The 14701-nt window shown below is 42.3% G+C and overlaps 1 protein-coding gene across 1 annotated transcript in view; it reads right to left on the bottom strand.

The window, feature by feature from the left end:
* LOC124607464 (protein melted) overlaps nt 1–13478 on the bottom strand; it is a 272786-nt gene extending 259308 nt beyond the window's left edge. Inside the window, exon 1 of the mRNA XM_047139803.1 lies at nt 13326–13478. The gene's annotated coding sequence lies outside the window, so the exon portion shown is untranslated. The remainder of the gene's footprint in view (nt 1–13325) is intronic.
* Nucleotides 13479–14701: the final 1223 nt, after the last annotated feature.

Raw genomic sequence — 14701 nt, 5'->3', positions numbered from 1 at the left:
ATGGGCATCATACAGTTAAAAATGAAAAGTTGTAGAAAGCCAGATGGGAGTAAAGCAAGCTTCCAAAATCTCAGACCAAATCCAAGCACAATTGGCACCAAGAACACCATCCAATGGAAAGGTAAAGAGGAAAAACAAATAGCAGTATACAATTTGCAGCACAGAATGGGAAGTTGTACTGCAAGGGCTGGGGACACATGGTGGCAAAAGATATACTCACAAAAGTGATGAGAGTCCCCTGGGGGGAGGGGGAGTGGTACTCTTGGAAGAAAGGATATGGTGGATACATGGCTTAGCCAGTATCTGGCACCATGTGCCAGACTGAGGATCGAATATGGGACCTTTGCCTTCAGCAGGCAAGTGGTCTACCAACACAGATCCATCTGTCTCATGTATCTTGCACACTGGTTGGAATAGTTCTGTTACAGTTGGCTCTCTCAATGATATCAGTTGTGGTATGGGACTGTTGTTTACATTGAATTCCTTGTGTTAACTTACATATTACTCTGTCAAATTCTTCTTGTAGTCTCATATTGACCTTCCTCTTTCTTTCTGTAATATTGTCTTCAAGTTTATTTCCTTTGTATAGCCCTCGAATATATATCCCTTCCACTTTTTAGACTTCCCTTCTTTGCTTAGTACTCACTTGCCTTCTAAGCTCTTGATATTCATGCGGACAATTTACCTTTCTCTCAAAGATTCTTTAATTCTCCCATAGGTGGCATCTATCTTTCCCACTGGCATGCAGGCCTCTACAATTTGTATTTCCCCTGCAACCATTCCTGCTTTATACTTTTGTACTGCTATCAATCTCATTTTTAGACTCCATGTTCTCTTTTGCTTACATCACTTGTTTTTTCTTCTTCTTCTTTAGACAATTAAATTTAAAATCTTGAATGTTATTGAAGGATTTGTACTCTGTATTCTCTCTTGACCTTGTTGCTTTGCAGCATTCACTATATCACTTCTGTAAGCAACCCATTTGTCTTCTAATGTGTTTCTTACACCAATATTTGTCTGTCTAATGCAACCTTTCAAATACTCGACAACCTCTAGTTGTTTCAACTTATCCAAGACCCATCTCCTTAATTTCTTACTTTCCAGCAATTTCTTTAGTTTGCACCCAATAAATTATGATCACAGTCCACATTAGACCCTCAAAATGTTTTGTACTTTAAAATCTGATTTCAATATCTCTTTCTTACCATTACATAATACACCTTAAAACTTTTGGTGTCTCCAGTCTGTTCCGCCTATAAAACCGTCTTTCTTGATTCTTAAAACAAGTGTAAATAATGATTAATTTATGTTCTGAGAAAAATTCTTCCAGGTGGATTCTGCTTTCACCACCCCCACTCCCTTCCAGTGCATGTGCTCCTGCTACTGTGCCTTCTCTTCCTTTTCCTATTACTGAATTCCAGTCCCCCACCACAATTCAAACTGCATCCTCATTACAATCCAAACAATTTCTTTCACTTTATCACACATTTTACAATATTTTTTATAGTTTGTAAAGCTAGTTGGCACATCAAAATAGCACGTATTGGTAATCACATTATTGTTCAAGATAAAATTAAGTTTTGTGGGACTGATGGTGCAGCCAACTAACTAATAACGTCATAACTAAGTTGTACTTAGTAAAGCAATCAATGTAGTCTAGGGACATTCTTCTGTTACTCAAAAATGATCCTCTGCCTAATATACAACAAGAGAATTAGTTATTTTTACAGATGACACTAGTATTGTAAACAATCCACACACGCATACAGAAAGAGAAGAAATGGTAAACAATGTTCTTCAAAGAATCACTGACTGTTTTTCAGCAAATAGTCACATCCTCAATTTTAAAAAGACACAAGATATTCAGTTCTGCACAACCGGGGGTACCACACCAATGGTACGTGTAATACATGGTGAGGAAATAATAAATAAGACGGAAATTTAAAAATTCTTAGGCGTCCCTATTAATGAAAATTTAAACTGAAAAAAGCACACTTTGTAACTCCTAAAACAACTTAGTTCCACCACAATTACACTTAGAATCATTGCAAATCTTGGGAAGAAATAAATCAGTACGCTGACATATTTTGCATATTCTCATTCAATGATGTCACATGAAATAATGTTCCGAGACAACTCATCTTAAAGAAACAAAGTCTTTATAGCTCAGAAATATGTCATAAGAATAATATGTATTCCTCACCCATGCTAATCTTTTAGATATCTGTTTAAGGAGTTACTGCTTCACAGTATATTTATTCTCTCCTGAAATTTGTTGTAAATAACCCACGGAAGTCCAAAAGGAACAATGACGCACATAATTACAACACCAGATGGAAAACTGACATTCATTACTCCATATTAAGGTTGTCTTTAGCACAAAAATGGGTGCAAAATGCTGCAACTAAAATCTTTGATAACTTACCCAGTGACATAAAATGTCTGACAGACAGCAAAGTAAAGTAAAATTTGAAAACATACTTAGTAAGTTTATCCTTGACAACACCCTCTATTCCGTGAAAGAATTTCTGTTATTCTAATGTGTAAAATGTGATGGGTCAGAATTACTATCTGTATATTTTCTATATAAAAGAAAGTAATAGTGATATTTGCACATTCATTTGTGATGTGAATGTAAAATGACTTCATCCACATCATTGCACTTTATCAGACAGATGATCCGTGGAACATGAAACTGACCTACTGTAGTCAGTGTTGGCTTTGTGTCTATCTTGGCTATGATAATGTGATCACTGTCCTGTTCATAGTAGCTTACTCTCACTTCTTTTTTCTTACTCATCACTAGGCCCATTCCTGCATTATTTCTATTTGATTTTGTATCAATAACCCTGCAACCAACTGACCCCCAAGTCCCTCTCTTCCTATCATGATATTTTACTAACTACCAATAGAACTAACTTCAACCCAACCATTTCCCTTTTCTTATTCTTTAACCCACCAACACAACCAAGGGATCTAATGTTCCAAGCTTCAAGCCACAGAATACCAGGTTTGTTTTTCCCAATGACAACATCCTCCGGAGTAACCACCGCCCGGAGATCCAAATGGGTGACTGTTTTACCTCCAGAATATTTTACTCAAGAAGATGCTAGCATCATTAAACCATACATTAGAGCCGTACGTCCCCATAAAGTATAATAACTGTACTTTCCTCAAGCTTCCAGCCATTCACACTACCAAAATAGCAAGCTATGGTGCCTAATGTTCAAGGGCAGACCAATCAATCATTCAGACTGTTGTCGCCTCTACAACTACTGAAAAGGATGCTGCCTCTCTTCGCAAACTATATGCTAGTCTGGCCCCTCTGCAGATACCCCAAAACGTATAGCTATCTGTAACACTGTGTTGATGGTCACCGTCAGCCGTCGTCAGGCTGCTGCCTCGGAGTGTAGCGGCAGTGGGGAGTCTGGTGCGTCGCATGGTACATCCCAGGGGTTACCTGCTTCACCCACTGTCCCTGCTGTCGAGACATCTTCGCGGGTGCCAGGCGCGGTTGGACCGCCCTCTCCCCAAGGGGAGTGGTGGGTTCAGCGGCGTTCACGGCACACGAGGCGGAGGGTCAATGTGGAGGCTGGCCGTGTGGCATCGCCTGCTCTGCCTGTGAGTGGACATGTGGCCGCTCCTTCAGCAAGGTCCGAGCAGGCACACGGGGGGAGGGGTTTATTAGTTATTGGGAGCTCCAATGTTAGGCGGGTGATGGAGCCCCTTAGGGAAATAGCGGAAAGGTCGGGGAAGAAGGCCAGTGTTCACTCTGTCTGCTTGCCGGGGGGGTCTCATCCGAGATGTGGAGGAGGCCCTGCTGGCGGCGATAGAGAGCACTGGGTGCACCCGACTGCAAATCGTGGCTTATGTCGGCACCAATGACTCCTGCCGTCTGGGTTCAGAGGTCATCCTCAGTTCGTACAGGCGGTTGGCGGAATTGGTGAAGGTGGAAAGCCTCGATCGCGGGGTGGAATCTGAGCTAACTATTTGTAGTATCGTACCCAGAACCAATCGCGGTCACCTGGTATGGAGCCGAGTAGAAGGCTTAAAGCAGAGGCTATGACGATTCTGCGGAGATCTAGGGTGCAAATTTCTCGACCTCTGCTATTGGGTGGAGAAATGTAGGGTCCCCCTGAATAGGTCAGGTGTGCACTACACACCGGAAGCAGCTACAACGGTAGCGGAGTACGTGTGGAGTCCACATGTGGGTTTTTTAGATCAGAGAATTCCCTCCCTAGACCCGACAAGATGACTCCAGAAACGCGGCAAGGTAGGAGTAGGCAAAATGCAACAGGGAATAACAATATTAATGTGCTAATAGTTAACTGCAGGAGCATCTATAGAAAGGTCCCAGGACTGCTCTCATTAATAAACGGTCAAAATGCCCATATAGTACTAAGGACAGAAAGTTGGCTGAAACTAGACGTAAACAGTAATGAAATCCTAAACTCAGATTGGAATGTATACCCAGAGACAGGCTGGACAGTGAAGGGGGAGGCGTGTTTATAGCGGTAAGAAGTGCAACAGTATCGAAGGAAATTGACGGAGATCCGAAATGTGAAATAATTTGGGTGAAGGTCACGGTTAAAGCAGGCTCAGACATGGTAATTGGATGTCTCTATAGGCCCCCTGGCTCAGCAGCTGTTGTGGCTGAGCACCTGAAGGATAATTTGGAAAATATTTCAAGTAGATTTCCCCACCACGTTATACTTCTGGGTGGAGATTTTAATTTGCCGGATATAAACTGGGAGACTCAAACGTTCATAACGGGTGGCAGGGACAAAGAATCCAGTGAAATTTTTTAAAGTGCTTTTTCTGGAAACTACCTTGAGCAGTTAGAGAACCGACTCATGGCGATAACATATTAGACCTTCAGGTGACAAACAGACCCGAACTATTTGAAACAGTTAACGCAGAACAGGGAATCAGCGATCATAAAGCGTTTACTGCATCAATGATTTCAGCTGTAAATAGAAATATTAAAAAAGGTAGGAAGATTTTTCTGTTTAGCAAAAGTGACAAAAAGCAAATTACAGAGTACCTGACGACTCAACACAAAAGCTTTGTCTCAAGTACAGATAGTGTTGACGACCAGTGGACAAAGTTCAAAACCATCGTACAATATGTGTTAGATGAGTACGTGCCAAGCAAGATTGTAAGAGATGGAAAAGAGCCACCGTGGTACAACAACCGAGTTAGAAAACTGCTGCAGAAGCAAAGGGAACTTCACAGCAAACATAAACACAGGCAAAGCCTTGCAGACAAACAAAAATTACGCAAAGCGAAATGTAGTGTGAGGAGGGCTATGCGAGAGGCGTTCAATGAATTTGAAAGTAAAGTTCTATGTACTGACTTGGCAGAAAATCCTAAGAAATTTTGGTCTTATGTCAAAGCGGTAGGTGGATCAAAACAAAATGTCCAGACACTCTGTGACCAAAATGGTACTGAAACAGAGGATGACAGACTAAAGGCCGAAATACTAAATGTCTTTTTCCGAAGCTGTTTCACAGAGGAAGACCGCACTGTACGAGGTGCATTCAAGTTCTAAGGCCTCCGATTTTTTTTTCTCCGGACTGGAAAGAGATAGAAACATGCGCATTGTATTAAAATGAGGCCGCGTTCATTGTCAATACGTCCCAGAGATGGCAGCACCGTACAGCAGATGGAATTTTACCGCCAGCGGCGAGAATGAGAACTGTTTTAAATACTTAAAATGGCGACATTTTCCTTACTTGAACAGCGTGCAATCATTCATTTTCTGAATTTGCGTGGTGTGAAACTAATTGAAATTCATCAACAGTTGAAGGAGACATGTGGTGATGGAGTTATGGATGTGTCGAAAGTGCGTTCGTGGGTGCGACAGTTTAATGAAGGCAGAACATCGTGTGACAACAAACCGAAACAACCTCGGGCTCGCACAAGCCGGTATTATGACATGATCGAGAAAGTGGAGAGAATTGTTTTGGGGGATCGCCGAATGACTGTTGAACAGATCGCCTCCAGAGTTGGTATTTCTGTGGGTTCTGTGCACACAATCCTGCATGACGACCTGAAAATGCGAAAAGTGTCATCCAGGTGGATGCCACGAATGCTGACGGACAACCACATGGCTGCCCGTGTGGCACGTTGCCAAGCAATGTTGACGTGCAACGACAGCATGAATGGGACTTTCTTTTCGTCGGTTGAGACAATGGATGAGACGTGGATGCCACTTTTCAATCCAGAAACACAGTGCCAGTCAACTCAATGGAAGCACACAGATTCAGCGCCACCAAAAAAATTTCGGGTAACCGCCAGTGCTGAAAAAATGATGGTGTCCGTGTTCTGGGACAGCGAGGGCATAATCCTTACCCACTGCGTTTCAAAGGGCACTACGGTAACAGGTGCATCCTATGAAAATGTTTTGAAGAACAAATTCCTTCCTGCACTTCAACAAAAACGTCCGGGAAGGGCTGCACGTGTGCTGTTTCACCAAGACACATCGAGCTAACGTTACGCAACAGTTTCTTCGTGATAACAACTTTGAAGTGATTCCTCATGCTCCCTACTCACCTGACCTGGCTCCTAGTGACTTATGGCTTTTTCCAACAATAAAAGACACTCTCCGTGGCCGCACATTCACCAGCCGTGCTGCTATTGCCTCAGCGATTTTCCAGTGGTCAAAACAGACTCCTAAAGAAGTCTTCGCCGCTGCCATGGAATCATGGCGTCAGCGTTGTGAAAAATGTGTATGTCTGCAGGGCGATTACGTCGAGAAGTAATGCTAGTTTCATCGATTTCGGGTGAGTAGTTAATTAGAAAAAAAATCGGAGGCCTTAGAACTTGAATGCATCTCGTAGTTCCTTCTCTAGATTGTCGCACAGATGACAGAATGGTAGATATCGAAATAGACGACAGAGGGATAGAGAAACAATTAAAATCGCTCAAAAGAGGAAAGGCCGCTGCACCTGATGGGATACCAGTTCGATTTTACACAGAGTACGCGAAGGAACTTGCCCCCCTTCTTGCAGCGGTGTACCGTAGGTCTCTAGAAGAGCGTAGCATTCCAAAGGATTGGAAAAGGGCACAGGTCATCACCGTTTTCAAGAAGGGACATCGAACAGATGTGCAGAACTATAGACCTATATCTCTAACGTCCATCAGTTGTAGAATTTTTGAATACGTATTATGTTCAAGTATAATGACTTTTCTGGAGACTAGAAACCTACTCTGTACGAATCAGCATGGGTTTCGAAAAAGACGGTCGTGTGAAACCCAGCTCGCACTATTTGTCCACGAGACTCAGAGGGCCATAGACACGGGTTCCCAGGTAGATGCAGTGTTTATTGACTTCCACAAGGTGTTCAATACAATTCCCCACAGTCGTTTAATGAACAAAGTAAGAGCATACGGACTATCAGACCAATTGTGTGATTGGATTGAAGAGTTTCTCCATTCTCAATGGAGAGAAGTCTTCCGAAGTAAGAGTGATTTTAGGTGTGCTGCAGGGGAATGTGATAGGACCATTGCTATTCACAATATACATAAATGACCTTGTGGATGACATCGGAAGTTCACTGAGGCTTTTTGCAGATGATGCTGTGATGTATCGAGAGGTTGTAACAATGGAAAATTGTACTGAAATGCAGGAGGATCTGCAGCAAATTGACGCATGGTGCAGGGAATGGCAATTGAATCTCAATGTAGACAAGTGTAATGTGCTGCGAATACAAAGAAAGAAAGATCCCTTATCATTTAGCTAAAATATAGCAGGTCAGCAACTGGAAGCAGTTAATTCCATAAATTATCTGGGAGTACGCATTAGGGGTGATTTAAAATGGAATGATCATATAAAGTTGATCGTTGGTAAAGCAGGTGCTAGACCGAGATTCATTGGAAGAATCCTGAGGAAATGCAATCCGAAAACAAAGGAAGTAGGTTACAGTACGCTTGTTCGCCCACTGCTTGAATACTGCTTAGCAGTGTGGGATCCGTACCCATGGCAGGGTTGATAGAAGAGAGAGAGAAGATCCAACGGAGAGCAGTGTGGTTCATTACAGGATCATTTAGTAATCGTGAAAGCGTTACGGAGATGATAGATAAACTCCAGTGGAAGACTCTGCAGGTAGCTCAGTACGGGCTTTTGTAAGTTTCGAGAACATACCTTCACCGAAGAGTCAAGCAGTATATTGCTCCCTCCTATGTGTATTTCATGAAGAGACCATGAGGATAAAATCAGAGATTAGAGCCCACACAGAAGCATACCGACAATCCTTCTTTCCATGAATAATACTGGAATAGAAGGGAGAACCGATAGAGGTACTCAAAGTACCCTCCGCCACACACCGTCAGGTGGCTTGCGGAGTATGGATGTAGATGTAGATATGCAAGCTATCATAATATGGCTAGGCACATGGTTTGTGTAAGAATTTTAATCAGGAAGTGAGGTTATTTTATCTTTTCTAGTGTTAAAATTTATGATGATCTTCAGAGCTTTGTTTTTCTCAGGACATATCTGGATTTGTATCATGATACAACTGGACACAAGCGGAATTCAAATTTTCTGCTGCTGCACTTCTAGGGAATATCTCTAAACCATTCACGTCATTTAGTCCCTGATCACAGGTTGCTAGCCTCCATGCATTGTTTTTAATGGGGTGCTTTTGTTTTGCTCTCTTAACATCTTTTCTGAGGTATCCTTGCTTTCTCCTTCAGATACTATCTACTATTCATATGAAGTATATCACTTCCCTTCATGTATTCTATGAGCTCGTTCACCATCTTCTTCAATTTAAACTACACTGTTATGAATTCAGGGCATGAATGAGGTTTTCATGTGAATAGTATGAATAGAACAGGACATAATCAGTATATAGGCTAAGTCATTTTTGGGGGTTACCTAAGATGTACGATTCACTGAAGAAAAAAAAAATTTTTTTTACAAAGTTAGAATTTTGTAAACATATCTAACGTATAATAGTGCCAATACATAACAGATGTGAGTACTAATTCATATATGGATTAAAATGGGGGAAGAGGAGGAGGAGGAGGAGGAGGAGGAGGAGGAGAAGAAGAAGAAGAAAAGTTGGGACAATGGAATTTAATGAAGAAATTTAAGGAAGGGAACATTTTGAAATTTGATTTCCTATGTGATTCAAATTGCTTGTGGGAAGTACATAACACCCCTAGTGTCTCATAAAGAAGGTATTGTGTGGAGAATGACAACTATTGTTGCAAAGACATTTCTAACTAGTCACTGTACCATGTGGACTAAAGAGGTATTGGTAGGTTTGTTGGTTGGGGGTTAAGGGCATAGTTCATTGAGAATTAGTGATGTCTGTAAAGTATGTGTTTTGATCATGAAAGTACCTAGGAGCGGTAAGATTGAGGCAGTGAAGACAATACTGATGCCAGAGCTGAGAAAGAATTTACAGAGAAACATGTGGACTGGGCCAGAAGTGGAGACCAGACTGCATGAGGGGTCTCCCAGGGCTCATACAATACCAAGAAAAGCTCCAGCCTGCATCCAACCTCCATCAACCTGGTGAAGGTGGAAGACAGTTAAAGAGCAAAAACTGTCTTCAAGCTGGCAGATTCGAGTAGAAACAGCGAGAAAGCTAAAAATGTAATGGACATTAGTTGGACTGTCAATAATAAAAACAAGAAGAGAGAAATAGGTACGGCAGCAGCTTGGGGGGGGGGGGGGTCTCCTGGGCTCTGAACATGACGGTAGACCCGCCCCCACAGCTGTTCCACCCCTGCTCCAGCATAGTCAACTGTTAGAGGGCACCCACTGTTCAACAGAAATCTCTAAAATAGAAACCAGGGTGCCACATAAAAGCAATTAAAACAGAGTAAGAGAGGGCTAAGAGTGAGCTGGTCAAGGAGGTAAAGTAGGGGCTTCCCCAGACCCAGCAGGCAGCAGGAGATGCCCCAACCACCCCATCCCAAAGGTAAGATAAATGGATGAAAATGCATATTCTGTCCTATCCACAGTTTTAGAGCCATCAGTGTACAACAGGGTAAAACCCTGAAACTGCTGAAGAACTGAATGTAATAAGACATTGAAAGGTCATGGGGGCACCTAGGTCCTAACTTGTGGTGTCGGTACCAACCAGGGGGCAGTGCACAAGAAAATGGGGAGCACATTCCAGGGAGGAGAGCCAGAGATCCTAGCAGAGTGCTGCAAGGGGATTCCAACTGCTAACCTCACCCATGGGTAGTTACCAAGAGGTCAGTGGCCCTCGCATGCAAAAGCAATGGTATACATTGGATGATCAAGGAACTGTTGAATGGCGACTGCACAGGAGACCAAGAGGTGATGCCATTGGAACTGAAGAAGTAATACACCTGCTTCAGTAACCAGTTCTAACCATTTCAAAGCCAGTCGGGATGAGACCGTGGCCCAATAATTACGGAAAGAGTAGTGCGATCCATAGCCTAAGACGTGCCTATAAGAAGCCCGCAGGTGCTTGCAGAGGAATAACTGACTGTAGGTATAGTGATACAGGGGGTAAGGTTGAGGCAGAGGCAGGGTAGTTAGCATCTTGAAAGGAGGCAGTAGGAGTGCAGGCTTGGAATGCAGGAGGGAGGGGTAGCAAGTGCACAGCCCAGGTGTTTCTCAGATGGATACCAGAGCTGGTGAGGTGTGGAACACAATGCAGATGATGTGGAGGTGTGGACTGGGAGTGAATGACAGGATAGAGGAAACAGAAATGAGTAACGTGTGGCGAAGAATGGGTTGGGAGAGATTGAGGACAGGAGGTTTACAGAAAAAATTATGTGTCGCAAGAATAACTTTCATCTACGTACTTCAGAAAAGCTCATGTTGAGAGGAAGGATCCAGATGGCAAGGGCTATAAAGCAGCCAGTGAACTCAAGCGTGTTGTGCTCAGCTGCAGGTTCCACCAATGGCTGGTCAACTACTTTCTTGCCCACATTTGGAAGTGGCAATTAATTGCTGGGAAGAGCTGGTTGGTGGTCATGCCCACATAAAACGCTGTGTAGTGATTGCAGCAGAGCTGGTATATGACATGGCTGCTTTCACATTTGACCCTGCCTCTTATGAACAGGACAAGCCTGTGACAGGATTGGATCAGGATGTGCTAGGTGGGCGAACCAGGCAGGTCTTGCACCTGGGTGTTGCTCACGGATGTGACCCCTGTGGTGTGGGGTTGAGACTGGGAGTGGCATAAGTGTGGACCAGGATGTTGTGTAGCTTGGGTGGGCAACAGAATACCATCGAGGGAAGGCACGCATTTTGGGTACATCATTTCTGCACATGATGATGGATAATCAAAGCCCTCATGAAGTATGTGGTTCAGTTATTCAGTCCAGTTTGATAATGGGTGACGAGGGGGGAGGGGGGCACTCCTTTGCATTTTATTCTAGGGAGCTATAGGAGGAGTAGTGGTGTGTGAGGATATGGCACAGGAAATCTAATTTTGAGCCAGCACAATGAAGGTGCTCAGAGCTAGCAAAGTTTTTATTCTCTTTTCTGTGTGCCTGTACATAACTCAACATTTCTGCAATTTTGGTTGTTTGGTACATTGGTATGCAAAGATAACAACAGGATGAATGATTTTTGTTTCGTTTTTATCTTTACCATGTTATACGATATGCATGATGGTCTGAAAGGATGAAAGAGGCAGGGAGATTAGGATTCAGTGTCTCAACAGTAACAATGTTAGTACACATGAAGAAAAAATTCAAACTAGATAAGAGTGCAGCATAAAACTGGCCACTTCTCTATGCAAATGAAACATCCTAATACCTCTCTTAAGCAAACTACAGTAAATCTACAACTGTACGTTCAGACAAAGAGTCAAATCTGGCCCTTCTGAAAGAATGCCCACTGTGTTAAACATTGTGCCACCTCACTCAGTGATACCATATGAGACAGAGCAGAAGCTTGAATAGGGCAAATATAGAGAAGGAGATTAGGCATCTTCTTTTGGAATACACCATCACAGTCTTTCTATAAACTGAGTCCATTAAAGCACAGAATACCTACATCAGGATTACCAGGTGATTTGGAGCCTGTTTTTAACAGAAAATCAACACCTTAACCAGTGTAGGAACATTTTAGTCAGTAAAAATTCTTGAGTGATGATCTACGAAATGGAGAGGTGAGGAATTTAAAAAAAAAATTAGTTAGAGAGGGTTATTTAAAATTATTTTGCAAAATTTTCTTGACAAATGTAACAACCCATAGGCCTGTAAATATAGTGATATATACATATAAATAAAATACACAAAACAAAACATAAAAATAATGACAATAAAAACAATATTTTGCACTTTGGAACAGAATATTTTTATGTGCATTAATAACTGCATATAGGCCTAACTGTCAAATAACACATGTACATGTGCATGCATTGGACCTGTGCACAAGATACGGCTGTCTGCTAGGAAACAGAGTGACAGACAGCTGTGTTTGAATTTTGGAGGAGGTAACTGTGCCATATGTAACAGCCACACTCCATGCACTTCTGAAGTGAAGTAGCTAACCTGAACTCTACTTGCAATAAGAATATTTATTAGCTGGAGTACTTCTAGGCACTGCTCTTTGTCTTCTGCGATTAATCCAACAGAAGTTTTCAATAATCAGTAGAAACTCAATATCTTAAAGATAGTTCCATCTCATTTTAAATAAAAGTAATTTCAACTGTAATTGGCACTGGTGCTATGCACTTGTCCATCTTTCTACATTTTAACTTTCTTAAAATTGACATATTACCCAACAGAAGATACATGATCAAAGTTTAATGACTTACTTGATGTTTATATGTTATGAAATGGCGTGTACCACATGAGACAGTGGAAAATGTGTGCTGGCACAGATACATTAAGTATTACTTAAACTCTTTATCTGCGCGGCCATGCTGTTCTTAATTGTTTTGCTGTTATTAAAGGTACTTAATTCAATCTAATAGCACCGACGCTATTTCAATAGCTTTCATAAAGATTATTTGTTCCATATTACGGGTATCGGGACTCCACTACGAGAAAGTAAATTAACAAACTGCGACGCAATACAGCATATCAAATCACATTTGCTTCCAAATGTATAATACTTGCATTCAAATGATCGGCTCAAGCGACAGTTATTACAAAAGGAAAACTTGCGGAGATAATCAACAATAAATCGCAAGAAATACGCCAAATTAGTGACTGCAAAGACGAATTTATCATTTTACGTTAAGTACAGTCTCTCTGTTCCTTCTTCATTGATATTTGCTACTCTACTAACAAACGTCAGGTACCTTCTGCTTCTTACAATCCAGGACGGTAAATGTCAACACGATTCGACAGGTTCCAGGGAAACAAATTATACTTACAAAAACAGGTTCACATAGATCGGTTTTCTTCATGTCACGTTCAACGACTTTTTTTCAGTTAACTGAGACACATCATATGCACCGCCAATTCTTTGCAACATTATTATTCGTAAACACAATATGCCACATCTTTCATGTGGCTACTTTCACCCATTGACACTATTTTTAAACAGACAGGTTAGGCAACATAAACATCCGGAAACAAAAACGCAACCATAACAAACATTAGCTCGCCGTTTATTTCGTGAATGGAAAATCTAAATTTTGACGCCTTTAACAACAGTACTACTACAGCTAAAATTGTTGTTGGATCCGATGGAGAGGAAGGCGAAAAACGTCATTTTTACAAGGAGTGAGAAGTTGACATGCATAAATTTACCATTTACTTCTGGAAAGTGGAAACAAGTGGTCCACGATCTGTCTACGCAGATGTCGGTGCATCCAACTTTCATGGATAGTTTAAATCAGCTGCCAACATGCCAGCTGAGCTGCAGGTACGCAGGAAAGAAATATCAACGGCAAACGCCAAACCTCTCCAGAAGCATAATTCAGTTCATAACAGTAACAAGTAATAGAAGAACTACGGCTGTGGTTTGTGTAGGTCACGGAGACGTCACATCGAAATTGACAACGCCAAACATCTCTTAAACATCGTGGAGGGGGGAGGCAGGCTCTTTAGCGCCAGCGACCTGTATTCAAAGCCGGGGTCAGGCAGCAGCAGCCCGCCGCAACAGAAGCAGCAAAAGGGAAGTAACCGGTTTTGTGTCTTTTACGAGTTCCTAACCAGGAAAGAATTTTGTATTATCATCTGGGTGCTTTAATACATTAGTTTCTTGTGTTTCAGAGTGTTTATTTAATATCTAAAAGCCACAGATACCGCGTTTTCGTTTGCGTCGGAAAGTAAATCGATTTGATGACATATTACAAGTTCCTAATCAGGGGCGAATTACTTAGTTTCACCTGATTGCTTCGGTAGTTAGGTTTTTGATTCTCTGCATGTTAATCTAATTTATTAGACACAGTTACTGCGTTTTCGTCAGGGTTTACAGTAGAGTTGGGCAGCACGTGCCGATAGTCCATTTATCTGCATAGTTTAGTTTTCGATGGTCTCAGTATGGACAGGGACTGCGATTTTTGTGTGCAGGTGCGAGCCGAGTTGGCGACACTTCGCTCTCAACTTCAGGCTATGATGGCTTCGGTTACACAGCTTGAGGCTGCAGTGGATGGGCACCACTGTTGTGGGCCAGCCATGGCGATCCAACGGACGTCCAGTACGACCGAGTCCTCCGATCAGTCCTCACTGGTGGTCAGCCCAGTTACTGCTCGCACTGAGGTTGACCCCTCACCTGTGGTCGAGTGGGAGGTCGCCCCGGGGT

This window comes from Schistocerca americana, chromosome 3 (genome assembly GCF_021461395.2).
Source record: "Schistocerca americana isolate TAMUIC-IGC-003095 chromosome 3, iqSchAmer2.1, whole genome shotgun sequence".
NCBI classification, from domain to species: domain Eukaryota; kingdom Metazoa; phylum Arthropoda; class Insecta; order Orthoptera; family Acrididae; genus Schistocerca; species Schistocerca americana.
This window is presented reverse-complemented; position numbering and strand designations above follow the sequence as displayed.